This window comes from Engraulis encrasicolus, chromosome 1, assembly GCF_034702125.1.
Source record: "Engraulis encrasicolus isolate BLACKSEA-1 chromosome 1, IST_EnEncr_1.0, whole genome shotgun sequence".
Classification (NCBI taxonomy): Eukaryota; Metazoa; Chordata; class Actinopteri; order Clupeiformes; family Engraulidae; genus Engraulis; species Engraulis encrasicolus.
Genome location: NC_085857.1, coordinates 58,775,037 through 58,795,549, shown reverse-complemented (window position 1 = coordinate 58,795,549; position 20,513 = coordinate 58,775,037). Strand labels below are relative to the sequence as shown.

Below are 20,513 nucleotides of genomic sequence, written 5' to 3'. Positions count from 1 at the left end.
AACGTCACGCCGTTCATGAGTATCCAGGCATGCAGATGGTGAGGCCAACCCAGCGTAGATGTCTGTTGGGCAAAGCTGCCTCCCTGCTGATGGTGCCAGTCGTACTCAGGTTGTCAGTGTGGGGGATCCAGTCTTCCCAGGACAGATTGAGTATTTTCTGTAGACATCTGATGTGAAACATCTCCAGGCTTTTTATGTGGCGTCTGTAGGTCCATGTTTCTGCCCCATACAGTAGGGTGGATACACACACTGCGTTGTACACTGCTACTTTGGTGCTGATTTTCAGATTTTTGTTAATAAACAAACTCTTTTCCGGAGGCGGCCAAAAGCAGATGAGGCTTTATTTATGCGGTTGTGTATTTCACTGTCAAGACAGGTGTCAGCAGAAACTGTGGAGCCTAAGTAAGCGAACTGGTCAACGATGTTGAGTGGATTTCCATTTATATGAAACGTAGCAGGTGATGGAGATTCAGTGCAGAGTTGAGCCATGATCTCAGTTTTCTTTGTGTTAACCTGAAGACCAAAGGATATGTAAAGAGCTGAGATGGTGTTCAGGGCATGCTGCATTACATAGACTCAGGAGTGTGTGACACGATAGCACAGTCATCTGCGTACTGGAGTTCAGGGATGTGGTCTGTTGATGTCTTCGTGTGACCCTGAAGCCATCTGATGTTGAAGAGGCTACCATCGAGGCGACATTCCAAGTCCACACCATATTTGTGCTGCAGGGCATGGTGGAGTAACCGCGTGACTGCTGAGAAGAGGAGGTTGAAAAGTACTGGTGCCAGGACACAGCCTTGCTTTATCCCCAACGTTGACAGTGAAGGGCTCAGACTGCAGTCCTCCCATGACAACTCTGGCCTGCATTCCATCATGTAGCTGCTTAAGGATGGAGAGGAACTTGGGTGGCACACAGAGTTTGTAGTGAATTGGCTAAACAGGAAGTAATCTCGACTACGCCACCCCAGGGGGGTATGAGCCCCCGAAGGAAAAACGAGTTTGGAAGTCACAATTAACCAAACTACTCACACTTTACCCTCACAAGACAAAACACAGGTTCGTGCAAGGAAAGACATTGGCTTTACTGGCAGAGACATTGGCTTTAATTCTATTGTGGAAATATTTATTTTTCTTCTTAGTCACTTATAAAAATGTTCATTTTGTGTCCATTTTTGTATGTTTCACTCTTTTTTCATAATAAAATATTGTTCACTCTGGTTCTGTTCAATCACAATAAATAGTATTGCACAGTGGGTCTATATTGCACTTAGAGCCCACACACAAGCTTGTCATACATATACTTTGCCACTAGGGGCTGACTGTCACAGTTGGCCCAACTGGGTAGGTAGCGCCACCTCAAGGTTAATAACAAAAAATACACAGCAAACTGGAAAATGAAAAGAAATACAGCAAACCATGCAAAATAATAAATCGAAATCAAAAAGTGCACACCACAATTAAATAAGGAAAATTAATACACAACAAACAGAAAATCAAAAAGAAGGGAAGGCATTAACCCCACCCAGACATCCCACCCAACACTGTCTCCCACTGCACACGATGATCAACCACACACACCCATTCACACTGAGCGGAATACCCACACACAAGCACGCGCACACACACAGTGGAGTGGCCCACACACTAGCACACACACACACCACGCACACACACAGTGGAGTGGCCCACACACTAGCACACGCACACTGAACACACATGCACGATTACACAGTAACACACGATGAAGCGCTCAAGTGCCTCAGGGCACCGCTTTCTGTAGTAACAGCAGTTTCCCACTAGTAAACAGCAGCCGGAGTCTTGACACTGATAGCTGTCACAGCGGTAACCTAAAGCCAGACCACATGCTTAAGTTAGCTAGGGCCCCAGTAGTCATGCTGGGGGCAGCAGTAATAGTATTAAAGCGGATTCATACTTAACGTAACTGGCGCTAACCTCATTCATACCTCCCTCGCGACGATGACGTGCGCTCAAAATGACGTCACACGCCGCTCCGCAAGCTGCCGCGGCGCTAGGTCGTGCACCCCACATTTTTTGTAACTTGCCGTGCGCCACCAGCGACCATGCAGGTAGGCAGACAAAGCAGGAGTTGCGAAGGGAGGCTACAGCTACTGTAGGCTACTACAGAATGGACCCTGCATCATTTTGAGGATAATAAAATGTCCTAGAGAGTCATTTTATCTTCTCCCTTAAATGTTGTTCAGTGAAACAATTGTTTACTTTGTTCAGTAGGCTATAGAATATGCACGTTGTGTTTGGCGATTTATTTATAAATTATGCAGATAGAACAATGCTCTCATATGGTCTTGGAATGATCTGGCAATGTAGGCTACAACAAAAATGTATGTTTTACTGTGATAAGTCATAAGTCAGACGTTCAGTAGCCCTACAGCAGCCATGTTTGGCTTTCTATTCTAGATCTCTACAACCGCTGCATCTGATTCTGCCGCTGGTTTCTGCACCTTCTCTCATGAACACTTCCGAAAATGCAAGCAAACGCCTGTAAATAGCTAGCCTAGAAATCTAGACGCCCCTAGCGACCGCAAATTGAATTTGCTCCCGGGGCAGTCTAGCGGACCCCGGTCGTTTTGGGAGGCTGAAAGTTATCCGATGACGGGGCCAATCAAATCGCGAGGGGGGCCGGGCTACCAAGTAAACAGGAAACTTTCTAAGAAGAAGCATGGTGTCCGTCCGTGCTACGTACAGCACGGAAGTGTTTACTTAATTTAAAAAGCCTGGATGATAATACATTTTGTGGCTGACATGGATTGATGTAATAATAAACCATGAACTTATCGGACACAAATAGATCTCAACACATTACCATTTGATCATTCGATGTTTTAAACTAGCTCGGTAAGCTAAGTTGAGCATTTTACAGAACCAGATAGTCACACGCTATTATCAGACCACTACTGTAGGTGTAGAATGAAATTGCTGCCCCAATTACTAATAAGACACATGCCATTAAAATGAGACATTTGGGAGCTTTGAAAGTATTTGAGTAGCTTACTAAATAGATGGGAATGACACCTAAGTCTACCAAGCTAGTGGCTAGCTAACCTGTCGTCAACAACACAGAGCTAGGTATCCAGGTTAGGGTTAGGGTTAGAAACAAAAAACTAGGGTTAGAAACAAAAAACTAACATCAAAAAGATAACTAGTGTGGCCTGCGTTATCTCTTTACCGTAATATTTTTTATATTTTTTAGATGTTTTTAAGATGTTTAGTGACTACGCCACTCTCATTTGTTAGGGTGAGAGAACCCAACCATCAAACACTTGATTTGACTTTCCCCGCAACAGGTTAGTGAATAACAAGAGATACAACTGTCATACAATTCAGAGTTCTTTTTTATTTTCTTTCTTTTCGTAATGAGTCTCTGTATCTGAAAATATGCCTCACGGGCTCAGTCACATATAAAAAATAGAGTATGAACTTACAGCACTTATGGGCACGTCATCTCAAAATACAAAAATGTCCAAATGTGCTAGTTATGCAAAAATGCTAATGGCAATTGGCAATTGCACGAGGGGTAGACCAAATGACAAAAATTGCACGGCAAACAAAGTTAGTAAATCAAATTGTACAAAAGAAAACAAACTGCCAAAAGGGCAAAATTGGTAATGGCCACCACACACACACACAAGCCTGTTAGACACACGTCTTTGGTCTCCCCCTACAGCAAGTATAGGTTCCAAAAGGAGTCTGAGATTTAAGATACGTCTCCCAGTAATACTTCAGTGTTCATACCCTAATCATATACACAAGCTCCGTCTTGGCGGTTACTAAGTAGAAACTTACACGAGCCCCTTCGTCTCGGATGTTAGAGTGAAACTTACACAAGCCCCTTCGTCTCGGACGTCAAAGTGAAAAGGTTGCACAGGATGAATCACTCACACAATAGGACAAAACAAAACAAAAGGTTGGGAAAAGAACAGTGATGCCCCCCTTCTCTAGTGACACTGCATCAGTGTAGTCGAAGGCACCAACTCCTCCTATGTACATTTAACGAGAAAGTTACCATTAGGCACGGCATTTATAAATCGATTAAACAGGAGTTGTGTATTGTGGAAATGCGGGCGCTCCCACAGGTGCAACCACGACACCACAGCGCGATATCAAAGGCACCACGCTGCCAGTCCCGCCATCGCACCCCCACCCCCACCCCACACAACTCCCTACACAAGTCAAGTGCTAAGCGTCGAAACTCTTACAGAAAATGCCGGCATTACCTCTGGTTCTCTCGAAGCGGCATGCAAGCAGTCAACCACACAGGACACAAAGTGGAAGCACATCACCAGCGACACTGTGATAGAGTAACACTACATCAGTCATAACAGAGACTACGTTCGCACACACGAGAGAAGCGTACAGAACGCATCTTTTACCTTGAGTTTGCCCAGCTCAGCACACCATCCCAGAACAGCAGCCGACCCCACGCCAGCCGCCGATGGACAGGGCTACAATTAAGTTAAATGGTGTCAGTAACCAACATCTAAGTACATTACAATGCACCAAAAAGAGCAATAAACCAACCGAGAAGGACGCCTACCTTTCCTGTACGATGGCTCAACCACAAACGGAGGGACAGAGGGAGCGGTATACCCACGCTACACTCTGCAGCATCAAAAACATAGCCTCTTTGCTAGCCAGTTACCACCGCAATGATATATGCTACCCACCGGAAGGAAAGGGGAGCGTTGTTACCCCGTCAGAATAAAGGTTCAGGATAACCACCGGTTACACTAGCTCCCTTATATGGCGGTGGGATCGATAGTCTGGCTAGTGGGAGCGAGCTGACCGGGGAGCGTCCTGCGTTGGGAGCGACAATCAGGGAAAGTTATGGGTATACAGCTAGCTAGCTAACGCCGAACATGCCATGTTGACAACAATCATAAATATAACCATTTAACAAGCCCCAAATTGCTCGACATTTCGCTGATTGATCAAGGAGGGCCATGTGGTTGAAAACGAGGCATTTTTGAACTGTATAAGTGAAAACACGATTTATTAGGAAACTTTTTGTGACTGTGGTCATCACACGAATTCACTGCTACGACGGCTGGAAGTTGCCGCTTCACCTACAAAGAGGCCCTCGCTAGTGGCTAGCTAACCGGTCGTCAATAGCAGAGCTAGGTATCCAGCCTTGTATTATATGCCTGCCCCAAATTCTAATAAGATCCATGTCATTAAAAACGAGACATTTGGGAGCTTTGAAAGTCTGTAAATCGCTTACTAAATAGATGGGAATGACACCTAGTCTACCGAGCTAGCGGCTAGCCATGTATTAGTTATGGGCTAGCTAGCTAACACCGAACATGCCATGTTGACAACAATCATAAATATAACCATTTAACAAGCCCCAAATTGCTCGACATTTCGCTGATTGATCAAGGAGGGCCATGTGGTTGAAAACCAGGGCTTTGAACCGTTATTTTTTTCCAAACGTTCCGTTACGAACAGAAACGGAATTATAACGTTTCCGGTTATGGGTTCCACCAATAAATTGACGTTCCCGAACCGGTTAGAACAAAAAAATATCGTTCCCGGAACGGTTAATTTCGTTCCTGTCAGCTGATTACTCCCCATAGGCCTAACTGACATTAATTAACCAAGAAAGACGGAAGTGCAAATGACTCGGTCTACATTCCAAACTGTTTATTCAAGAGGATGAAAATATCCTCCAGAATTTTGTCATTCAGGGACGACCTAAGCGGTGAAGCGGAGAAGCGGAGAATAAACCTCAATGATGAAAATGTGTGCTCCACACTGACTTGGGTCACGGGGAGTGCTATGATAAACATTGTGAGTTTGTGCATATTTGAAACGGCCATGGATGCGCAATAACGTCGAACATTCTCGGTGCGCTTTACACGCGCTTCTCTGCAATGTCTTACAATGATGCATTGGAAACTCTGCCCTATTGTATGTGGTTTTTCATATTTAAGATGTGAAGTGGAGACTTTATAATCCACAGCTCTCACTCCATTCAGTGTCTGATGTCACACAGGACGTGAACCTCAGCTGTCATGGTAACAGGAAAATAATTACTTTTTTTTAGTTTGAGGAACGGTATTAACCGGTATTAACCGGTTACCATTATTTTTAAATAAGTGTTCCCGTTCCAGAACATAAAAAATAATAACGTTTCCGGTTTCGTTTCTGTTCCCTGTAAAATACAAAAAGTTCCCGGTTTTCGTTTTCGTTCCTTGAACCGGTTCAAAGCCCTGTTCAAAACTATGCATTTTTGAACTGTATAAGTGAAAACACGATTTATTAGGAAACTTGAATGAAGAGAAGACACCGGAGCAGCTCAGATGGGATGCTTTTTCTTTTTAATTCAAGTGCACAACCCCTTTTTTGTTTTTTATTAGGAAACTTGTTTGTGGCTGTGGTCATCACACGCATTCACTGCTACGACGGCTCGAAGTTGCCGCTTCACCTACAAAGGGGCGTGTACGTTGTGAAAGACAGCTGTGACGTTACACAGAAGTGTGTGGGGATTGGTTGTTTGCCATCCAATTGCGTGACGTTGAGTGCTGAAGCAACCGTTTATCCCGCCCACACTGCTGCCCAGTCCTCCAAGACCCTGGTACAGCTCTTTGCTGTACGGGTCTGGCTGCGCTAGGCTAGTAAATAGCGCCTTTGACTATGAATGGTCTGCCACATTTTAAAGTAACACTCAAGTTATTTGGACACAGGACCTCATTTCTGAGTCAGCCAGAGTGTTAGAAGTGTGTCCAGATCTGGGTTTTTTTGACATTCCATGCAGTCCTTGTAAAACCGCAGGTCGATGTTGCTAGGCTAGCATTGACAACTGGACATTGGGTCCAGCAGGTCCAGGTACATTTTTTCTCGACTGAGACGAATGTTTCTAGCACTCCACGATTGAGATACAAGTCCTGGTGCTCCGTTATGCACACATCTCGAGATGTGCTGTGGCCAGCATTGTAAGAATTGTGTTCACAGGTGGACACAGATAGACACAGAGGCACATAGACACAGAGGCAGAGATTTGTCAATCATGTTCAGAGTTTACTGAGGATACTCAGGTCATTACAACGATACAGCTTAATCATTCATATCATCGGAGAAAGGCGCATGTCTGCCCTCCAAGTATCTGTAAGGTAGTTTTATTGAACTTGTCTTGTCAGTTTTGATTGGCTGTCCTGATCGGGTGATCCTGACAGAAGCTACAGAGTACCTTCAGACACTTTCATGATACATTTGTAACATACCTTAACAATGGCTTAGTGTGTCTGAACGTACTCTGCAGCCCCTGTGCTCTGTTTGTATCAAAACAGTAATGTTCTTATGTCTCCTGATAAGGTCACACAAGCTAATGGTCTTGCTAGTATATATTCTATATTCCTACAGCATCTAGACTAGACTATATGGAACGATGCATCTCCATCTCTTGCATCTGTGGGACAACTAAGTCCCAACTTGGAAGCAAAAACATTCTTCTTCCGTATCCAATGCCTTGCAATTTCGGCACTGACACGACACCAATCCCCTGTTATTCTGTTCCGGCTTTCTGCTACAGTTTCAGTAGCTGTCTCATACAGACGCCCTCTCTCGTTCGAACCTTTTCAAATCCATCTCAACTCTAATGCAGTATATTCCGTGTAGTGATTAAAACAGGTTAAGTTTTCCATGATTCCTTTGTTTTCATTTGTTTCCTTTTATCTTTAAACCTTTCCCATTTTGTTCACTTCCTTGACTGTAAGAATGCAGGAGACTTGACGCGTGAAAGGACGAGGATGCATTATTGTTTCTCCTTGATGAGTTTCTTGGATGATTTATTAAACAAAAAGGGGTAACATAAACTTAAGAATGTAAACTTTGAAAATAACAAATAAAGCAAGGCTTTCAGTTCAGTCAATGGAATTGGGTTTGAGCTTGAGGCAACAGGCCGCGTTCAGGCTGGCACAGTCGCGCGCACGGGCTCGTCCACGGTCACGGACACGGTCAATGACTGTTGCGCCTTGCACCCCTACAGCGTCTGGGCCGCGTCACCACACCATCATAAGTAGCAGTCTGGCCGCCACCTACAGGAAGTAATTAGGACACCACACTAACAAGGTGCAATTAGTATCACGTTTGCAACAGTTTGCCAAAAATCTAAATATAAAATCTTAATCCAAATCTTTTCCATTTCAACATAAATATTTTCAGGAGCTCTTATTTGAAAACAATAAATTAAAAGAAGTGGCTCTTACACACCGGCCCCTAATTGTGTGTCTACATCAATTACAAAAAGAAATACTGTATAAAGAGCCATGTATACTTAATAATGTACATCTATTAAACAAAATAGATAAGTGCTGAAAAATGTACACTTATCTTTTTCACTCAGCAAACAGGTGAGAAGACCAGTCTTCAATCAGCGCCATCTGCTGCCTCAAGGAGGAGGCACAGCTTCGTCACTGGTCTGGTCAAAACTCCAGATTTGGTCTTCAAGGTCACGGCTCTCACAAGGCCCTTTGAGTCAGGATGGACTGTTTGGATTCTTCCAAGTGGCCAGGATCCTCGTGGCGCTGTACTGTCGACGACCATCACGACATCACCTCTCTGGAATCCTCTTTTCTCTATGTGCCACTTTTGTCTTTCTTGTAGTAATGGTAAATATTCGTGTGTCCATCTCTTCCAAAACAGGTCTGCTAGGTATTGGACTTGCCTCCAACGTCTTCTGATGTACAAGTCAGGTTTCTGAAACAGTCCTGGTGGGTATGCAGGTTGAGCTTTCAGGAGGAGGATGTGGTTCGGAGTCAGCGCTTCCAGGTCTCGTTCATCTTCTGTCACCGTGGTGATGGGACGGCTGTTCAAGATGGCTTCTACTTCACACAGCAGTGTTTGTAGACCTTCATCATCAAGATGTTGTTCTTTCAGGATGGAATAGAGAACCTGTCGTACCATGCGGATGAGACGCTCCCACGCTCCACCATGATGTGAAGCGGCTGGCGGATTGAAACTCCACTGTACTCCTCTCTGTAGCATGTCATTTTCAATCTTGCTGTGATTCAGTTCAGACAGGGCTTTTTCCAGTTCTTTTTTGGCTCCTACCAGGTTTGTACCGTTGTCTGATCGGATGTGTCTAACCTGTCCTCTTCTGCACACGAATCTTCTCAGGGCATTTAGGCATGAGTCTGTGTCCAAGGAGTGAGCCAACTCTAGATGCACGGCCCTGCTTGCCATACAGGTAAAGATGACTCCATACCTTTTCACAAGACTTCTTCCTCTCTTCACTTCGAAGGGCCCGAAGTAGTCTATACCTACATTACTGAAAGGGGGTAGGTCTGACTCAACTCTCTCCTTGGGGAGGTCTGCCATTTTCTGCTCCCCTACCTTGCCTCTTGTGCGTTTGCACACAGTACACTTGGAGAGAATCTTGCGTGCAGCAGAGTTGGCATTGACTATCCAGTGCTTTTTTCGCAGAGTGGAGAGGATGTGATTTCTCCCAGCATGCCCCAGGTGTTCATGGATGTGACGAAGCAGAAGAGTGGAGATGTGGTGGTCCTTTGGCAGAATCATCGGCCGCTTCGCTTCTTCTGGCATTGCTGATCTGCTTAGTCTCCCTCCGACTCGCAGAACTCCATCGTCAAGCACTGGATCAAGTTTGTAGATGTTGCTTTGTCTGCCTACTGCTTTTCTACTGCCTACTGTGGGTCTTTTTTCTAGTTGTACTATCTCATCTGGATATCTTTGTCTCTGGCAGAACACAATGATGGCTTTTTCTGCTCTACACAGATCACTCAGACTAAGGGAAGGGGCATGATTTTTAGTCTTCATTTCTTGTGTTTGTGTTTTACTTTTGGCTCTAAGTCTGTCTTTCAGTTTGAGGTACCATGCTACTACTCTTTTCAATTTGTGCCAATTTGAGAAGTGCTGCAATAGCTGCTCGGTTGGGTTTTCCTCTTCCTTCTTTGCAATCACACTGAACACAGTGCTGCTTCTTTTCACCTCTGGATCCTCTTCCGAGAGAGAGAGGGGTTCCATGGGGGTTTGAGGCCATTCCTCTTCCATCTTCCAGAGAAAGTCTGGTCCCTGGATCCATTCTTTTGACTTCACGAATGTGCTGGCGCTCACTCCTCTTGACGCCATGTCAGCTGGATTCAGCTTCGTTCTAATGTGCCTCCACTGTGACACATCTGTGTGGTCCCTAATGACAGCTATCCTATTTGCTACAAAAGTGTGAAATCTTGTCTGCTCATTAGCTATGTATTTAGGAACTGACTGAATATCAGTCCAAAAGGTTGACTGTGACAGCTTCACCTCCATCTCCTTCCTGAGCATCTTGTCCACTTTAACTGCCAGCACTGCAGCTGCCAGCTCCAGACGTGGGATGGTCATCTGTTTCATTGGCGCGACTCTTGCTTTGCCATTCATGAAGGAGACGTGTATGTCACCACTGTCATTTGTCATTCTGAGGTAACTCACGGTGCCGTATCCATGCTCGCTGGCATCAGCGAAGTGGTGTAGCTCAGCTTGTCTGACTGTTTCGAATCCATGTGGTTTCATGCAGCGCGGCACTTCAAAGTCCTCCAGCACACTCAGGTCTTCTATCCATCTTCTCCACTTCTCAGATGCAGCTTGGGGTATTCTGCCATCCCAGTCATGTTTGCTTCTGCACAGAGCCTGTAACAACAACTTTGCAGGTAGAGTGAGAGGGCATAGAAACCCGAGTGGGTCATAAATTGAGCTCACAATGGACAGCATGTTTCTACGTGTGTGAGGCTTGTCCTTCACAATGATGTTGAACTTAAACATGTCATCTTCAACACTCCACAGCAGGCCCAAGGCTCTTTCAATTGGCAACTTATCTCTGTCCAAGTCCAGTTCTCTGATCTCAGAGGCTCGGTCCTCTTTTGGGATGTGTCCCAGGACGGTCCGGCTGTTGCTCATCCACTTAGTCAGTCGGAATCCTCCTTTTTGACAGAGAGATGTTAGTTCAGTCACCAGCTGCACTGCTTCCTGCTCAGAGGGGAGAGACTTAAGACAATCATCGACATAAAAGTTAGTGTTAATTGTGCTGATTATGCTTGGATTGAACATGTCCTTGTTGTCCTCAGCAGTTTGCCTAAGTGCAAAGTTTGCACAACATGGTGACGACACTGCCCCAAAGAGGTGCACTAACATGCAGTGTTCAACTGGAGGCTGACTAGTGTCACCATTAGGCCACCAGAGGAACCTGAGATGGTCAATGTGCTCTTTTGACACTCGGACCTGGTGGAACATTGTCTGAATGTCTGTCATGACAGCAGTAGGCTCTTGGCGAAACCTAGTGAGAACACCAAAGAGAGAGCTTGTTAGGTCTGGACCTTGCAACAGTTCTGCATTCAAAGATGTGCCACGGAATGTAGCACCACAATCAAAGACCACCCTAATGGTGCCCTTCTTTGGGTGGTATACACCGTGATGTGGGATGTAGAAGATTCGACCATCATTTCTTTTCAGTTCATTTTGTGGAACAACTTCTGCATGTCCATTGTTGATGACGTCTGTGAGAAAGTTGGTGTATTCAGTTTTGAAGTTTTCATTCTTTTGGAACTTTTTCTTTAGACTGGCCAGACGCTGCTCTGCCACCTGGTGGTTATTTGGCATAACTACATTTTTCTTCCTGAAAGGTAAGTCCAATGTGTAATGTCCATTTGTGAGACAGACAGATTTTTCCATTATTTCCATGTACTTTTTGTCTTCAACAGACATTTCTGGCTTGTCTTCCTTGCTTTCGTTAAAGTCATGATTGTATTGTTGTATTAATGTGTCATTCAGTGTTTCCACAGATATCCTATTTACAGATACAGAAGGATTGCTGGTGCTGCCACTGTCACTAAGAAGGCCATTAGCATTAACAATCCATCCAAGTTTCGTGCGGTAAGCAAACGGACCTCCTGCTTGGCTGTTTATCACTTCCCACGGCTCTAGCGCTTTCGGAACATTGCTGCCAATCAGCAGTTCTACATCAGCTTCAATTTTGGGAATGCTCACTTTACTCAGGTAAGTATATTTAGATAGGTCATCATTGTTGGGAATGTTACTTGTGTCAACTGGCATTCTGCTTTGACTGTACACATCTGGCAACGTGATGAAGTGGGATTTGTCAATTGCAGACACCTCCAGGCCTGTAATGATGTCTGCACTCACTGACTTCTCCTGTGACATGGTTCGGAGCAGGATGTTAGTTTTTCTCCCTGTTAGGTTCAGCTTGTTGGCCAGACTCTTTGTACAGAAGGTTGAAGAGCTGCCGGGATCAAGAAACGCGTAAGTATTTATCACCTCACTTCCTTTGCAGTGCTTCACCTTCACTGGAACAATAGACAGCATACAGTCTCTACTGCCCTCTGTGTCACCGGCCCCAGAATGCTCTCCAGCTCTGAGTGACACCTGCCCACTGTTAATGGGCTTCACTGAAGTCTGATCTGTCTTGATGTGCAGCACACTTGGGTGTTTTTTCTTGCATACAGAGCAGCTTAGACGCCCTGTGCAGTCTTTGCTTACATGCCCTGCTTTCATTAAACATCCAAAACAGACACCATTTTGTCTTAGAAATGTGATCTTATCTTTGTGCACATTTTTCTCCAATTCATCACATGACTTCAGTTCATGGTCACCTTTACAGAACAGGCATGGGCTATCTGGGCTTTTCTGTGGTTGATCTGGTTTCACATTCACATTCACATTAGTTGCAAAGCTTCCTTTGGGCTTGGGTTTTGACACTGATTTTGACTTAATTTGGGTTGTGTCCTGTATGTTGCCAAATATAGGATCTGACATAATCTTGGCTTGATCTTCAACAAAAGAGACTAAGTTGGCCATTTTGACTCTGCCTTTGCTTTGCAGATCACATGCCTTTGCACGCCACTTCTCTCTCAACTTATATGGGAGTTTCAATACAACATTCCTCATATTAGAGATGGTATCCAATTCAGTCATGTAGTCAATTTCTTCCATAGCAGTACAACAAGTTCTGAGAAACAATGCATACTCACGCAATGCCTTTGTGTCCTCAGGTTTGATGGTGGGCCAGTTGAAGACCTTCTCCATGTATGCACAGGAAATTCTGTATTCGTTTCCGAAGTTTTCTTTCAGTAGTTTTTTTGCTTTTGGGTATCCTTTGCCTGCGTCCATATGTTGACAACTTTTCACAAGATCCAATGCTGTTCCTTTTGTGTACTGAATTAAAAACTGCAATTTGTCTTGGTTGTTGTCTGTTTTTCTCTCAATCATGTGTTCAAATGAATGAATGAAAGATTTGTATTGGAGTATGTCTCCATCAAAAGGTGTAATGCCCCCTTGTGGTAAAGTAGAGAGCACTTGCTGTTTCACAAGGATGTTGGTCAGCTCATTTTGTCTCCTAAGAATATCAGAGAGATCATGTGATGGTGGCTGATTCATAGATTGAGCAGACATTGGGCTAGGCTGTCCACTTGCAGTGTTTGTGTGACTGCTGGAGTGGCCGCTAGCCTGACTACTGGCTTGCCTAACTGGCACTGGGTTCTGGGTTTGGGTAAAAGAACTCTGAGAGCGAGCAGAATAAGTCTGTTGGACATTATCATGAACATGCACAGATGAATGAGAAGGATAGGGGAACTGAACTTTAACTCCCTCCTTAGGCCTTACTACTGGTTCAGGCACGACTTCATATTGTGCCAAGTGTTGCTCTGCTGCGTCAAAGTATTCATTCATTTCATCCATAGGGTCTAGTTGTTGCTCTTCCTCAAAGTTTCCAAACACATCAATTTTTGCCATGTTTGCAGCCAATTCTGTGTCTAAATCAAGTGTTTCTCGTCTTTTTCTTAATTCTTCCTTTTTCTGTTCAAGTATTAATTCCTCCTTTTCCAAAGCGTGCTTTTCGTGCAGACGCGCAGCCTTTTCCAATAACGCTGCTTGGTCTGCCTCGGCGCGGATGAGCGCTTGTGAGGCTGATTCATTAGATCTAATTGAACGTCGGCTAGTGACGGACAAAACATCTAACTCTTTTAAATCTGCATCTGGTTCAGAAGAATCGGGTAAAGCAGCAGTGACGAGAACAACTGTGCTGTGCGCTTCTGGGTTTTCAGCAGCGTGGATCCATTTCGCAGCATTCGAGAGAAAGGAAGTAATTTGTTTCTTTCGGGGCTCATACCAAATTTTTATATCTGTTTCCTTGGCCTCTGTGTCTAAAGTTTCAATGTAAGCATTGTGAATGATTTCGAATTCTTTTATCATTTCTTCAAGCTTGGCCAAGTTTTCCTTCACTTCCTCAACCGACTCATTGCCACCCATAAGTGTATTCATTATCTTCATTCTGCGCGTAATATGTGACACTTTGCCACCTCGGCTACGCGCACTGACTTCAACATTCAAATCTTCTCCGGACATGTTTTCGTCCGTCTGTGTGTCAGCCATTGTGGCTCTCAAACAAAAAACTTTTCCAAATTAATTTCCAATTTCTTAATAAAATAAAACTATTTCCATCTCATGCGTAAAGCATTGCAGTCGCCTACTTTTCAGGTTAATTTGGCGACGTTTCAAGCGCTCAACTTCATTGCTTTTCTCATCGAATTTCTTTCGTCTATAAATGCATTTGTTCATTTGAAATAAAGTTCATGAAGTGGTCTTGGTTTTCTCAGTCCAATATTATCCACAAAGTCCGCATTTCATTCCAATAATGAGTTTCAGAAGCACATACCTCCGCGGGCTTTCCTTTGTTTGAATTGTTTGGCGCGTCGGCCTTCCTTTTCCTTCGATCAATTGTCCACAACGAAGTCCAGCGCAGTCATTGACTTATTGTAGTGATTAAAACAGGTTAAGTTTTCCATGATTCCTTTGTTTTCATTTGTTTCCTTTTATCTTTAAACCTTTCCCATTTTGTTCACTTCCTTGACTGTAAGAATGCAGGAGACTTGACGCGTGAAAGGACGAGGATGCATTATTGTTTCTCCTTGATGAGTTTCTTGGATGATTTATTAAACAAAAAGGGGTAACATAAACTTAAGAATGTAAACTTTGAAAATAACAAATAAAGCAAGGCTTTCAGTTCAGTCAATGGAATTGGGTTTGAGCTTGAGGCAACAGGCCGCGTTCAGGCTGGCACAGTCGCGCGCACGGGCTCGTCCACGGTCACGGACACGGTCAATGACTGTTGCGCCTTGCACCCCTACAGCGTCTGGGCCGCGTCACCACACCATCATAAGTAGCAGTCTGGCCGCCACCTACAGGAAGTAATTAGGACACCACACTAACAAGGTGCAATTAGTATCACGTTTGCAACAGTTTGCCAAAAATCTAAATATAAAATCTTAATCCAAATCTTTTCCATTTCAACATAAATATTTTCAGGAGCTCTTATTTGAAAACAATAAATTAAAAGAAGTGGCTCTTACACACCGGCCCCTAATTGTGTGTCTACATCAATTACAAAAAGAAATACTGTATAAAGAGCCATGTATACTTAATAATGTACATCTATTAAACAAAATAGATAAGTGCTGAAAAATGTACACTTATCTTTTTCACTCAGCAAACAGGTGAGAAGACCAGTCTTCAATCAGCGCCATCTGCTGCCTCGAGGAGGAGGCACAGCTTCGCCACTGGTCTGGTCAAAACTCCAGATTTGGTCTCGTACAGGTATTTGCTCCTCGTCATCAAAAGTGTCGGGTTCTCCGAACATTGCCATTCTTTTTTTATGATCAGGGTTAGTCTGATCGTAGTTCTAGCAGACAGCTGCACTCACAACAAACTTGGCAGTGAGAACCGGTAACATTGGTGCTAGATATCAGTCCGCGACTGCCAAATCAGGAAGTACAAATTGCTGCGGGTGAGCAAACTAATTCTAAGGTTGCTTTACTCCCTAAATCTCTCTATCAACGTGGGTATTTGTATCGATAGCCTGGCGCAGTAATTAACGTGCTTTGAGTGTTTATTGCATTTGTTAAGACTGCTTTTTTGGGTCATGCTACCAAAAGTGGATCACTTGCGCTAGCATAGCAACATCGACCTGTGGTTTTACAATGACTGCATGGAATTAAAAAAAAAGATCTGGACACACTTCTAACACTCTTATTGACTCAGAAATGAGGTCCTGTGTCCAAAAAACCGGAGTATTGCTTTAATGGTTCTCGCGCCAAATTACACACGTTAAGTATGCAGAGCCCTTTAGACTCAATAGGACTTACCCAAAGCTTGACGTTGGCATGCACGGAGCCCCAAGTGTACAGCGAGGGCACTGGTTGAGACAAAGAAGCCGCTAGTAGGAATGGATAAAGGCTAAGCCTGGAAGCCATGCAAAAGCCAGTATTAGAAAACCAATCATGAAGGAACAAGCAGGACAAGGCGCTAGCCATAAGGCTAGGCGAATACGCAATGCTAGACGATGCTGTTACATACCGGCGTGCAGACGATGGATGACACTTGAAGCAACACAGTCGATTATGAAATCGCTAATAGGAGCAGGTACAGGCTGAGCACCATGGCAGCCTGAAAACCATGCAGAGCAAGAAAGAGCAAGCAGGACAAGATGCTAGCCATCAGGCTGGGCGAATACAAAATGCTAAACAATGCTGGACTGCTATTACATACCGGAGTGCAGAAGACGAAAACTTGAGACGTTGTAGCTATGAAACAGCTAGTAGAAATGGATAGTGCTGGGAACAGCTGGGGGTGGCAACCATGGCCGTAGTTACATTTGAGGCTACCGAGGTCCGGACCTCGCCTATCGTGAGAGGTTTTTTTATTATTATTATTATTTTAACGGCAAATATGACCAACTGAAACACACAAAAACATCTATAAACCTTTGTGAAGCGTCCTTTGCAAACTGTGGTTAACATCCATGAGCTATGTGTTCTAGTTTTGCCTTTGTGTTCTGTTTTTGAGAGTAAACCAGATTGATTAATATCGCAAGTGGTGCGACTCGTGGGAGAGAACGCAACTCAGCCGACATCGCAAGTGTTTGGTCGCGTTCGTGACAGAGCATTGCGCAAAGCAAAATTACCATGCTTTCTGGTTGGGAAAATGCATTGAAATGGCAAAGTGTGCGTGTGCAGCCTGCGCAGTAATGTGCCGTCACGAACGCGCCCATTAAGCACGCGCTTGGTGAGATCTCCGCTTTCAGAAAGCCCGCGCTTGATGAGATCTCCGCTGACAGAAAGCCAACCGTTGTATAGCCTACATAAAGCTCATGCGTAACAAGTAGGCTATGGTGTCTTAAAAAGCCATTTGAGTCATTATTTTAAGAAGGCCGGCTGCTGCATCAGCTGCTGCATAAAGGTAAAAGCAGGATATCCGTGAAAGATTTGATTGTAAATTGGAAAGCATATGTGATAAACACTGACAGAGGAGGTCACCGGAACATCTTCAGGTGTGGATATTTTCCTGTTAATTTGGACAAGTGTTAATTTGGACAACTATCGACGTTGCCACGTCTTCGTCAGAGTCAATCGCAGTAAAATATCCACACCTGAAGAGGCTCCCGTGACTACTGTGTCTGCATAGCCGTGACGCATCAGATGGCTCAGGAGCGCGGAGGATAGGCTACTTTTCTTTCTCCACAGTAAAAACTGCAGTGTTAATGCAACACTGACAGAGTTTATTTAACACCTTCTAGAGTTTATTTGGTCCCAAAGCACTCTTTAAGTGTTGAATTAACACTGCATTTTTTACTGTGTCGTTGAAATACTTTTGTCCTCTGCGCTTGTGAAGAACTATAACAAGTAAATAAAAACAAAACGTTTGATGCGACTCTAGGAAGAAAAAAGTTTACTCCAAAATAGGTGGTTTGCACTACAGAGCTATCCCTGTATCTTTGGAGGAAAACAGCTGAAGTGTAATTTCATTGGGAGAAAAATATGAATGGCTGAGCAACTTGCCATCTGAGGATATAGCTTATTGTGCAACTTCAGGGTCAAGCTTTAGTTTCCTTACAAAGGGCTTTACTGGGAGGATGCTGTTTATAATAAAAGAGGCATGATACCAAAGCATAGCCATTCAAAGGGAATAGGCTGAGTTGGCTGAAAACTACAACATATTTATTATTATACATGTCTACATATTTACTATTTCACATTAGGCCTATACATTCATAGAGGAGGGCCCTATATATAGGCCTGTGTAGCCTATATTTATTTATTTTATGAATTCATTTTTAATTTATATTTTATATTAATAATATTATTAATAATTTATTGACCTCGCCTACTTCACATGGCTGGCTACGGCCATGGTGGCAACGCCATCCAGAGAACATCACCTGGAATCAATGCAGGTAGCCCCGTTAGCAACCAGGTAAGAACGACATGTCGACATAAACGAAGGAGCCAAGCTACATACCTCCAAAAGGACCGGTGAACAGACACAATTCTCGGCGAGAGAAACGACGACAGCCACAGCCGCATGAAGCCAGAAGTCGGAAGACGCCCAAGGACGAGCAGAGCGTGCTTGACTGCCTCCATAAAGACCGCTTAGTTATGAAGAAATACCAGACAAGAAATTAGGGACGTGACGCACCCATGACGCCGAGTGGTTCCTTTGCCTTAAAGGGGCCAGCACCCCACTACACAATGTTGTGTGTAATGTCCTTGTGTCTTCTTCTGTATTCATGTATGTATATGTATGCTACTTGAAACCTTCATTTCCCTCGGGATTAATAAATGATACTCTACACTACTGAACTCTCTCTCTCTACACACACACAGGCACACACACACACACGCAAACACAAACACATATGCATACAAACACTACACACTACACCGTCTCACAGTTACTGTATTTATTTGTCCCCTTAGGGCGAGAGACAAATGGCGGAGGAAGCTGAGGGAACTGGAGCTCTGTAATCCAGCGGTCAAGCAACTCAGGATTCTGATACATGGACCGGTGGGGGCAGGCAAGTCATCACACACACACACACACACACACACACACACACGCACCTACACAAAGGCATACACACACGCACACGCATGAGTGATTCTACGATTTGACTGCGCTTTTGGCAAAAGCAAAATGTCAATTATCAGTATTTTTTTCAACTAAATGACCTAGATGTTTACATAGTGTATATATTTAACAAATTGCCAAGCTTACAAACAAATTGCCAAGCTTAATCTTAAATCATTTGATAAATACTCTAATGAAAGCGAACATTTGCTTGATTATTTTGTCAACAGTGTTATGGACAAATACTGTCATTTCAAACATATATAAAAATACTACAGAGTTGAAGCAACATACGTTTGAAAGTGCTTATGTCCCTTAACAATAATGTTGTCATTAATCTGTGCAACTGATTTAGAAAATGTGACTGTTGAGCTTCTTAAGTAGGATTTTATGATTCACTGTGATAGACATTTTTCATTATAAATCCCTGTAACATCTGATTTGAATTTAGTCACCCTCCTTACACAAGACTTCCTTCTCCAGAGATAATCCCTATTGTCTGTTCATAGGATTTTTCCAACACATAAGGGATCAATAGCACAAAAACACTTCCAATTCAGTCAACCGTGTTACTCAACTGTGTTACGGTCAACAGTGCAGGGGAACAAGTCAGCACTTTTTAGGAGAAAAAACAGAGCAGACAAGCCCATCTCCCTAGAACACAAATTATTTTGTTTGTTTGTCTGTCAATATGGAGATTGGCAAAAACATACTCCTCCTCAACTGTCATAGCTGAGGCGTAACACCATTGACGGTAACACGGCTTGACATTTCAGCCATTTTTATAGTGTTGTGCTAACTGAGGACCTCAGAAGTTCCACCACAACACCTTAATCAATTAATGTATTTGTATGCTTTATCTGTGTTTTTCTAATTCAGATTCTTATGACAGGCAATTTTTCCCACTATGAGAACATGAAAAAGAATGGATTAAATTATGGAAGGATGGAGCTCAAAACTTACCAAAAAGTCTTCCCATATCCTGCCAGAAGTTATGACATCATGTAATGTTATTCGTATGGCCTAAGACCAAACCATTACTGATTTATTGAGGGGGTTTCAGACTGTGACACGGTTAACACAGTTTTCATGGACACACACAAAATGGCAAATTTCATGTATAATGGAAAGCACAGCAGTCTCTCTGACAGTTTTTTTCATATTGTGATGATTACTGTGAATCAACATTTGCAATCGTCTTGGGCAAAACAAGTTTCTTTACATGCTAATATACAACACTGAATCTGACATTTGGAAAACAGGACGGTATGAAAACACCCAAAACCAGTATTAAATATTCATTTTTGCTGAGGGAAATAATGCCATGTCTACACTTTCTGTATTATATGAAAGATAAATGTGTGCTAATGTCCAAAACATCATTGGATGCAGTTAATAGTTAGTGGAATTGGCAAATAAAATCCATGGACTTAAAAGCGCAGTTGAATCGTAGAATCACTCACATACACAAAGACACACGCATGCACACACACATGCACGCAAGTTCAGCAACTCTATTATCTGTAAGTAATGTAAGTAAGTAAGTAAGTAATTATGTGCTATGTTATAAT

General features: G+C 43.5%; 1 long non-coding RNA gene across 1 annotated transcript; it reads right to left on the bottom strand.

Moving 5' to 3' along the window:
• Positions 1 to 3,551: 3,551 nt before the first annotated feature.
• Positions 3,552 to 4,480, bottom strand: LOC134456217 (uncharacterized). The gene is made up of 3 exons (XR_010036264.1): positions 4,410 to 4,480; positions 4,254 to 4,327; positions 3,552 to 4,016 (listed from the first exon to the last, which is right to left on the bottom strand). It is a non-coding gene; the product is annotated as an uncharacterized LOC134456217 (long non-coding RNA).
• Between the last annotated feature and the right edge of the window lie 16,033 nt (positions 4,481 to 20,513).